General features: G+C 33.8%; 1 pseudogene; it reads left to right on the forward strand.

Annotated features, from left to right (window-relative positions):
* The first annotated feature begins 7,520 nt into the window (after positions 1-7,520).
* On the forward strand, positions 7,521-11,497 carry LOC122599551 (annotated as a pseudogene).
* Positions 11,498-11,552: the final 55 nt, after the last annotated feature.

Raw genomic sequence — 11,552 nt, forward strand, 5'->3', positions numbered from 1 at the left:
CGAAATTCCCTTTTACAATTAAACAAATTGATTTGCCAATTGATTGCATAAAATTAAAGAAAGATTCAGACGAAATAATTAAAAGTCATCCACCTTGACTTCCCTTGACTTCAAATGTGATTGCATTTGATGAGGAACAAATTCTTAAGAGTTTGAAAGGTAGTCGTGACAAGATTAAACTATTCACGTGGTACCACCATCCATGAATAATTTATCAAATCACCTAACTACTAGTTGAATTACCCAAGCCGGTACCACCAAGACCAAGACAATTCTCCTAACAATCAGTTTTTATCTACTTATCAAATTATCAATTAAACCTATGTGACAATAACGTGGTACCACCAACCGATATCAATCACGTTGACAAATTTAATCTTTTCTTAAAATGATATTCACTATCATACCATGAACTAGTGATAATTACTTATAGACAAGTAACCGTTTTAAAATCACATACACATTCGACTGGTACCACCAACGAAGAATCATATGCAACCAATATCGATTTTAATTAAATGAAAAGAATTAAAACCATCAAGATCACGGAACAATGATAATTAAATAAATCCTTTTGAATTAAATTATAGCAATCACATCATCTGTCTAGTTTCATCAAGGTGGATGATTAAACAGTTAGCCGCTCATGATCAATTCACAATAATCAAAGAAATGGAAAAGAAACATGAAGTACCAATTGTTTGAAGAAAATAAATTGCAAGACAGTAATGTAGATACGATCTAGATGGGTGCCCGTAATATCTTTGATGAGTCCGCCTAAGTGAAACACTTAGATTGGAGAAGAAAGAATCCTGATAGAGCAGCTCCTAGAAAAAGTTTTAATGCCTTGAAATTCGTGCCTAGGGTTTATATTTATACCCTTTGAAAAATAAGGCTTTAAGTCGGCCGTTGACTTTTGTTGACCAGCCTCCCACTGCGGCGCAGTGGTCATGTGATGGCCTCCACTGCGTCGCAGCCAAATATCTCTGCCAAATCTTCGCGTGCAAAATGGGTGACTGCGGCGCAGAGGGCTCATACACTCCGACCACTGCGGCGCAGTCGTGCCCTACGACTTGTCTCTGTTGACTTGCTTGATCACTGCGGCGCAGTGATCCTCGATTACGACCACTGCTGCGCAGCCAAAACTCACTGGACAAAAAGTCACTCGTGCATGAATAACCACTGCGGCGCAGTGAGCAAATGTGCATCTCCACTGCGTCGCAGTGGACACATAGACTTCGACAACTTCGTTTTCAACTTTCAACTCTCCACTTCCATCATTTCTTTTGCATAAATCAACTCTCGACTTCATGAATTATTGTATTAGCCAATAGTCTTCCAAATGTGAGCCAAATGACTACGTAACCTGCTAAGCGCCTAAAACTACTAACAAACACCATAAACGCGCCAAATGCACACAAAGTAGACTTAAACATATAAATAAATGGCCAATAATGATGTGGGTAATGGGTATAAATTAGTCACATCATACCACAATCATGCTAGCAAGCACGGTTATCAATCAACAATTAGTTTTTCACTGTGGCTTTTAGTCAAACAGTTTGTGTGCATTTTGTTCTACAAGAAGAATCAAGCTAATTATCTAATGCATCCAGCCAAACACTATTACAAATGAAATGTTATACTAACAATTACACAAACTGATTTTCAACTCCGATTCAACATTCAAATAAAAAAGAGCAATTACGAACATATAAGCATCTATAAGCATCATCTTTATCAAATTTATAACAAAATCACAGGTACATAATAAAGAGATTGTACCGCTTTGAAAGAAATTGTAACAAGATGCAAGAAATCGATAAACAGTATCACAAATCTTGAATGAGTTCTATTATTCCAGCCGTTAAATGACGAGTTAAATCTCTTGAAAACTTCAAAAAACAACAATGGAGGATAGAACTAACGAGAGAAACACAACAATTTTGAACCCAAATGAAGAACCTAAATGGAAAAATGACTGTCCCGAAAAATTAAGCAATCCTGGGAAATATAAATACCCAAACGCTAATTCTTTGTTTACAGAGGATGATTTTGTGGATCTGTGTTTTTTAGATGAGATAGAGGTATATAGAAGATAGGAAAGGTTGACTTATAGCAGTTATGTACAATTTTTTCAAACCATGGTTGAGTAATGCTAGAGGATGTGTCTTGCCACATCATAGTCCACGTTGGTTTGTAAAATTTTTGTTAGTAAAACGTTAGTCGCTGTAGCATACCTCATAGTAATAAAGTTAGATAGCCATACAAAAATATTTTTAGAAAATCTCAGATCGAAATAAAAACCGTATAAAATAACCTAGATCCTTTACACTTAATTTTATTTTGGCAAAGATATTTTGTACGAATATTATCAAATCATTTATTAATTCAATTCAATATACACTATATAAAAATTTGGTTCACCTAGCTAACCATGTGCAATTGTGCATGATTATCATGATTTTTCATCTAAAAGTTGATCCGTGTCACTTTTTATTGTTAATATATCCTCTTAAAATTGATTTACACGGCCACAAAAAAGCACCGCCGTTATATATCTACTACTATACATTCTCCAGTCCGCTTCTTCTCTTGGATTTTCTAAACAAAAGGTGTGTTTTGTTTTATATGTTGTGTTTTCTATCTTTGTTAACATATTGCTATATAATATTTCAATTTTATATGAAGTTTGCATTTTTTTTTATCTTCTATATTACAGGCCTTCACAATCGTTCGCATTCCCACTTATTTATTTTATTTGAGGTATGATCCTTTTTTTATACATGTCCCCACCTCTGTGTTTTTACATATCGGATCGATGTTGTCATGCTTAATCATTTTGATCTTTATCCGTGGGGATCGATGTTTATTAGTAAAACATGGATTGTGGATCATATTGAGAAAAAATTGAAAGACTACCATGATTCGAAAAAGTCATGGCGAGGTAATTATTTGTTAAGTAAATATTTCATAATATAACACAATTAGAAACAATTGACTAATGTGATAATTTGTATACTTTGCAAACTAGTCATTAAACAAGAATATAATGTCATGACTTTCTTCTTTCTTTTAACTTTTTGGATCGGCCACAAGGCCATGACAAATTTTGAGTTACACTAAAATGATCTTAAAGATCTCTTGAATGACCACACATCTCATACTTGAAAGACAAAAGTCTTACACACTAAACCTAAACCATTAAACTACTAACCTAATGTCCAGGGTCGGCCTTTGAGGTATGCAGAGGGTGCTAGCGAGCAGGGCCCGATATTTTTGGGAGCCCATAATTTTTAAAAAAGTCCGTTTATATATTCTTTCTCCTATATAGTAAATGGTTAGATAAGTATTCGTGGGCCCATGACTGCAATTTGTACAAGCTTTGTCAAAGCCTTTTCAAACAAGTTCCTGACAACTTTGACTTTATTGAACTATTATCACTATATAATTAATTAAACAACTAATAACCCTTCTGTCAAATATAATTCTGCCGTGCTTTAGAGTCAAGATTCCCAAAACCCCATTTGTAGCCACGCAAACGCAGGTACGACCTATCACCCTCAATGTCCTATCACCCATACCAGCTACCCTTTATGAATATCCTTAAAGGTGAAGCCCGTTTCGAATCACAATTTTCGTTCAACCTACACATGTATTCTCAGGTTATGTGTAACTATCAAAAAGAAAACGAAACTAAAAAGTCGTCAAAAGTATATCCAATTGCATCTCTAATGAAAGAGGACAAATTTTTAAGACTACTCATACTTTTTTTTTATCTAACGATTTACGGTTTGTGAGATAAATCATTTTGAATGATTTGGATGAGTTTTCTTATTTAATTTAATAGAGAGAAAGGTATGGAAAATATGTGGTCCATAATTGTTTTCGCGTTCTTTTTTATTTGAGTTCTTAAATAACTCTTTCTCTGTTAAGATATGTATAAATAACAAGTCTCAATTAAAGAAACAGAGTCATGGCTCGCTCAACCGGGTAAGAAACCTTTTTAACATCAATTTCAAGCTCTCATCGAACTGAAAGTATGTAATGAATAAACATGTTGATGTTTTAGGACAAACAAAGGATCAAAAATGAGTGGTTTACAGTTTTTTTTTATTTAATTCAGACAAAGTATCAGTATCTTTTATAGCCAACTGGTTCTGATACTTTGATTTTAAGGCATAAATCAAATAAGGTACTTCCGAATAAAACGTGTCAGAAATTTTAAAACGTTGTAAAGTTGTTCGTATGAGTTGGATAGAAGTTGGGTAAACAATATGAAAAGTAATTATTATGCGTGATTCAAGCTACGTATACTGCTCAATTGGATGTTATTGTGATGTCTCGAATACTAAATATTATTTACCATCTACTACCTCGCTATTAAATAAAATCAAATGATTGCGTATTAAATATAATATTGAATGGAGAATGTTAAACAAAAATTAAAGTAAAAATCAATAATAATATTAATTATCGATTTTAATTCGAAAGTATTAAAGAAAATCTCTATCCTTAATAAAGCAAGGTTCCTTGCATCTAAAATGTTTTAAAAAGTTGCCAAGTGGCAACCTCCCCCTTTCTTTAAAAAAAAAACTCCCCCTTAATTTAACTTAACAAAATTTACACGGAGGCTTTAAACAAAAGGATATTGGAAAATAATTCAATGTTTTTTTTTCAGGGATGTTTCTTCTTCACGACTTTACTATTTCTTCACCTTTCTCATATTTAGGGTTTCAATTTGAAGATGTTTTTTGCTCTTGGCCGGACGGAATTTGCACGGAATTTTCCCCGGAAAAATAGGTATCGAAAGTTTCAAATTAGGATTATGATTTGTTTTTCTTTTGGCTTATAGTTATTTTTTTATATAAATGCAAATTTAGATCTATTCTTTGTTCTTATCTTATTTCTAACTAATTTTTGTTGATTATCTGTTCCAAGCTCGCCTCCCGTCAAACGTATTTTTTTTTTTATAAATGCAATTTTAGTACTATTCTCTGTGGTGGTTTTGTTGGATGAGATATTTGGGTTGCTTGGGATTAACGACATGGAGTTTTGTTGGATAAGTGTATTGTCAAAGGCTTTATTAATTGCAACCACGTCAAATTATTGTGTTTAACTTGTGTTTACCATCTGATTTGGCTACCCATATTTTTAATGTGAATGACACAAAAATCTTGCTAGGTGGACTGCAACAATATTAGATAACCTTATATGGTCGTATAATGTATCCGATCATATGTAGTCTATGTAACAATTCAAATTGATCTTACTTATCACATTATGGTTAAAACAACTTATTTCCACTACTGAGGGCATACTTTCTATTTGTGTATAAGCAACATACAAGTTGAACGGAAACCACTTGTGGTTAGTGTTAGTCATTTCTCATTTCACTTATTTTGAATGTAAAGCAATTGAAACCTAAATCATTCGCATTCTTTCTTTGTAACTTTTGTCAGACTATTCCTACAAGATTTGTTTGAAGATATCAACTGAATTCATGTCTTCCACTTTTGTGCCGTAGGGTAAACAAAACTGCGAGCTAAACAATACAATGACACTAGACGCTAATACTATTAAAAATATATAGTCAAGCACAAAAGATTTCCGCCTTCAGTAACACTTAACACCAATTTTATGCATTTGAAGGTGTTGACACATTAAGTATAAGGTCCATAAGAAAACTTGCTACCCTCTTTGTCTTGTCTTATGAAGTGTTTATTATCATGTACGATGTATGCATCTAACTCAATAATGTTGATTTATTTGATTAAATATACTACACTTTTAGCTCTCAATGGATATGTCGTAAGCAACATTTGTTTGCTACTGAGATTGTATATGTAATAAGCTGATTTTACTATAACATGATTGCCGATAACCAATTGTATGATTTCAGGAGACGCTTGATGAGATGAGAGTATAAGCTCATACAATTAATTAGTCGATTCTAGTAAACTCGGTGACAGTGTTGAGGTAAACTTCAATATGAACTTGAAATGTGTTGGAATTTTATTTATTGTGCTCGGTAGCTTTCATTTTTGAACTGACTTTTATTTTTGTTGAAAAGATCACTGTTATATACCGGCCTATGAGTGCGAGGATTGGTCAAACTCAGAGGATGTACTCAGAGGATGTGAACTCTTCAGCTTATTTAGGCTACTCTTTACAGGTGGATTCTGAACTTCATTTGCATCTACCTACATACGTACCAAGGAGTTCTCCCTGAACTCTCCACTAGGTAAGTACATGACTTTGATCATTATTCATTAGTGACACAATGGACAAGTATATATCAATATGATTGTATCTTTTTCGTGTAACAGCTTCTTGAGCAAATATCTATCTTTTTGGAGTAGTTGATCTTGGCGTTTTTCCAAATACAGCGTTAAAAAGGAAGTCTCTTTTGGTGGGTATTGATCATTATTAATTTGTGTCCTAAACATGTTACTTCTCAGTTGACTTTTAAAAATGAATGTACAAGAATTCCTGTTTTTCCTGGGATGCATGGTGTAACCAAAGCTTCCGATATAACCAAGGTATTCCATGACTTTCATGTATTCAAATTAGATGGGTTAGGGTGGTCATGTCAGGCTGACATGATACGGGAAAGTGATTCCCATGCTCGGATTCGATTCTCCAAATGGATTAAGAAAATATATCTAGAGGCTTTCCGGCTTCTTGAAGTTGCCCTGCAGTAGCACATCACGCTACTGGTAAACATTGATTTTATAAAACAAGATATATATTGCCTCTACCATTAATATTACATGTAATCTTTATTTTGTTGTGAAAAGAGTGCTCTTTCAAAATAAATCTCTTCTGACATGGTGGTTCTCTCAACAGGAACCATGAACATGGACCCCATTACGAATGGTGTGTTAGAAAGTGAAAGAATGAGAAAGGATGCAAGTGAAAAAATGAGAAAGGACTATTTGGTTGGTGTATAAAAAAGATGCAGCTAGGAGGTTGATATATCATATATTAGTTTATTAAATGTTTTCTTTCAATTTAGCAACATTGCGAACTTGACACAAAAATGCAGATATTTTTACACTGTAATTGTTTTAGGATTCATGATAATAGATAAAACATTTTCATGGAATTGAAGTTTTGATATCTAATATTGAAACTTATTCACATGGCTATTTTTATATGAAATTAATTTTGATTCACTGCTTTCATATCAAATTCCCGTATAGCCACGACACATATAATATTTTATGCTTTTAATAAACGTATTTTGCGTAACTTTTATATAAACGTCCGGGTTGAACCCAGGTTAATTAGCTAGTTTTCATATATAGTGAGCTTTGTCAGATGTAGGCTACCAAATTTTTGGAAAAAAAAAAATAGTAAACTATCATTTTTACTTTTACATTTTCTTAGAAAGTTAAAACCATAGTTGATTTTTTGTTTTGCTAGTGGTAGAAAACTAGAAACCGAAACCCTAATGCAAATAAAACCTCTTTCTCCTTAAACCCTTTTTCATATCACATATATGATATATACATACACATTAATTAATTGTTTCAAAATCCAGACCTAAACAATAATGGATTTAGACTTCGAATTCGAACCTCCAAGCGACGAAGAAATCGACTACGAAGATATCGATAACGGCGGCGGAGACGACGAAAACAGCGATGTAGAAGAAGTTGAGAAAGGGAGGCTTCAAAAGAAGACACAGTCTCCGTGGGATTTTTCTTCTTACACGGAATCAGTTGCAGAAGAACACGCTCGCAGGAGCACAACTTCCATTGATGAAAAGATTTCGAAGTTTCGAAGTCGTGCCGTGGATGATATAGTGCCGGATAAGGAGAATGAAGAGGTCGTTGATGACGGTTCGTCTGATTCCGAACCTGACCGGCAGGTATACATATACTAGTGTTTTGTATATATGTATATATATATATATGTTATATATGTATATGCAAAGTTGTATGAAAATGCGAAAACTAGCTCAGACTTAGTAGAACTTAACAAGTAGGATGAAAGACTTGTGTAATTTTTATCAGAATGTTAGAAAGGTGAAACCTTTGTGGTTCAGCGATTTTTATATACAGAATATTGAAAATGAGTAATATTACGCTAGTTTCTCAGTTCCCGCTTCGTGATCTGGTATGTCACTCGTGACTGGTAGGAGAATGATCTGGGTACGAACTTTACTATTTAATATTTTGGAATGCTTTACGAATGCTGATTGAAACAATATCTACTGATGAATATTAGACTTTGTAAGTATGGGCCTCTTTTGCATACCTAGCTAAGTACTGTAGTGCTATTTTATCTTGTAAACATATTTAATAGATTATGAATATGGAATGATGTAGTTATTAGATTTGGAGGTCTGTGTTGCTTAGTCATGAAATCATGATATTTCATTCAAGTATTTTGTTATAGATCTCTTGTGAAAGAGTATTAGTATTGTATAAGGAGTATAGAAGGCACAATATTGAATAATTTACTGCAAATTATAGGAAGACTTTCAACCTGAAGAAGACGATGAGGTTCCTACTACAGCAGCTGGTGGAGATAGTAAATCATTTTTTTACAAAGGCGGATGGTGTATCCTTTCACGCAAATTCCTTTATGATCTTCACCTTTCTAGGCCATTGCTTCGAGCATGTGAAGCCTTAGGATATACCAAGCCAACACCAATTCAGGTTATTATCATCTACTACTACTAAAATCGTGTTACATTCTTGACTCATTTTCATAACCCAAGTGTTTACAATAATAGGCAGCATGTATACCATGGCGCTTACTGGGCGTGACATATGTGGTAGCGCAATTACGGGTCTGGTAAGGTATGTTACAGCTATGTCATTATTGAGGTGGCATTTTTACCCATTCTCTTATGAATGGGTCAAATTTGGATGATGTTTTATCATTAATGGGCCAAATGGATAGTCAGACATTTTAGCTAGATAGGGAACAGATCAAATGGGTCAAATGGGCTGACTGGACTTGCATTTTAATGGCATTTTTCGACATTGTTTTTTTTTTTTAAGTTTGTTTTATTGTTGTAATCATATTTATCACACACTACTTATATATAAAGAAGTGCAACTTTTTGTGTAAATGGTGTTTCAGACTCTCGGTTCAACCTGTACCCATTCACCTCTTCCGATCTGGACCTTTTTTAACTTCTACTTAACCTGTCCAATCTGCCTACTTTACCACTTCTAGTCATTACTTTCTAATAACAGTTCATATTATTGGTAGCTTGGTGCTGCTAATTTGTAAAGTAAAATACTTAATTTTGATATAAATAGAAGTTGCTAACTTTATTTTGTCGAGAGAATAGCTTGACTAATTCTTAGATTGCCTACATAAGCTAACCACTTAGTTTTATGTGTAGCAATGTATCTTTGATTGAAGCTAAGATTATTTTTTGGTTCAAACTTTGCACTTGCAGACAGCTGCCTTTGCCTTACCAACATTAGAGAGATTGCTGTTTCGTCCAAAACATAGACCTGCAATAAGGGTCCTCATCCTTACTCCCACGAGAGAGTTGGCTGTTCAGTAAGTATACTGTTTTTCTTTTTAACTACTGGTTGTCTTTCTCAGATTTCTCATTCTTATATATTCAAAAGTATTTCAGTTTTTTAATCTGATAAATCCTGTTAGTTTAGCTGAGGAAGTTTTAGTTAGGATAATATTACACTAAATTTGGTGCATTGTAGTTTAATTTTGAGTCATATGTTTCCATTTATGCTATAATACTTGTAATAGGTAGAAGTTATGTGACAAGAAGTATCATGTATTTTGCTACTTCACGATGTGTTTTGTGTCAGAAGATCTTTAAATACTTCTAATGCTTGTGAGACACTTGGAAACTTGGGTAGCGCTTATAAGGTCTTCATTAAAGCTACTCATTACTTTCGTTATGGATGATAGTTATTCAAGTCATATTCCGTATAAACATCTGTACTTGGTTGTTTGATATTGAAATTGACTTTAACAAAACTGTGTTGACTTGCAGGATTCATAGCATTTGGAAAACTTTCACAGTTTATTACTGACATTAGATGTTGCCTTGTCCTTGGTGGCCTTTCAACAAAGGTATGTTAACCGTCTCATATTTTCAGAACGAACCCACATCATCTGAGATCAGTAACAGGTTTCACTTGAATGATGAATCGCTGCTTTTATTATTTATTGATATTCAATAAGCACATGTAATATCATTGTTCATATCTGCCTTTTATATCAGAAAGATGTTAAAGGACACTTTATATCAAACCATGTCAAAATTCCACCTTAGTATGCAACAAATGAATAACTTCTATAATTTAGAATAGGAACAACAGTAAACTGCATATTACCCTTCAAAATGTAAAAGTAAGCACACAATCCCGTCTTCCATGGTTTTTGGGTCCCAATACCTTGACAGTGTATGGGGGAGGTTAAGATGTAGACAACATACCCCTACCATTGGTGTAGAGAGGCTGCTTTCAAGTAAGATAAGTAGGACCTCCAATCTTGCAAGGCATGAGGATAGAACCCTTGATCTCTGTCCCGAGAGACGAGTGTTAACCACTTATCAAACCTTGCTATTTTAACCTTAAAATGTGAATGCTTATAATATTTTATTACCATTTATGTTTAATTTTGCTTTAGTTTGTTTAATCTGAAATACATATCAGGCTCAAGAAGCAGCATTGAGATCCTTGCCAGATATAGTGGTGGCCACTCCTGGACGTATGATAGATCATTTACGCAATTCTATGTCTGTGGATTTGGATGATCTTGCAGTTCTAATCCTTGATGAAGCCGATCGTCTTCTTGAACTTGGATTTGATGCTGAGATTCGAGAATTGGTAATTCAATACCCCTCAAGTTTCTTCTTTAAATGAATGGGTCTGTTTGAGTTAGCGAAAAAAAAGGCTACTTTAAAAGTTCTGACAAGGTCAAAGTCACTTGAAATGGTAGTTTCAGTAAAAAACCTTTCAAAAATTTACCCTTGAAATAAAGAAACCCTATATTTTTTAATACTTAAAAGGTCAAAGTTGCAGTTCAACTCTCGCCGACCGTTTTGTTCAATTATGGTTTTCAGCTTCAAATATATTGAACATGTCCTCTGTGATTCAGATCTTTGGAGTAAGAAATGGCTTTTTTGATACATGGAAAATGGTTAAAAGTAAATATTGAGAGAATGTCAATCTGAGTATTAAGAAGATTTTCACATGTATAGCAAATATTAAAAACGTGCTTATTTATATCCATAGGAGGCGAGAAATGATAAATTGATAAACATCTCACTAACTTCATAGGCAATGTTGTAGAATTTGGATTTCTTTTCTCAATCTTTTTGGTTCTTATTTTAGGTGAGACTTTGTCCCAAACGTAGACAGACTATGCTTTTCTCAGCTACTATGACGGAGCAAGTTGATGAGCTTATTAAACTATTGCTCAACAACCCTTGCGTCTTTCTGCTGACCCGACCACAAAGCGTCCATCTACTTTAACTGAGGAGTATGTGCAATAATCTCTTCCATCAGCAGATATATATCTATTACATATCCTAAGGAAGATTTTTGATA

Source organism: Erigeron canadensis, chromosome 5, assembly GCF_010389155.1.
Source record: "Erigeron canadensis isolate Cc75 chromosome 5, C_canadensis_v1, whole genome shotgun sequence".
NCBI classification, from domain to species: Eukaryota; Viridiplantae; Streptophyta; class Magnoliopsida; order Asterales; family Asteraceae; genus Erigeron; species Erigeron canadensis.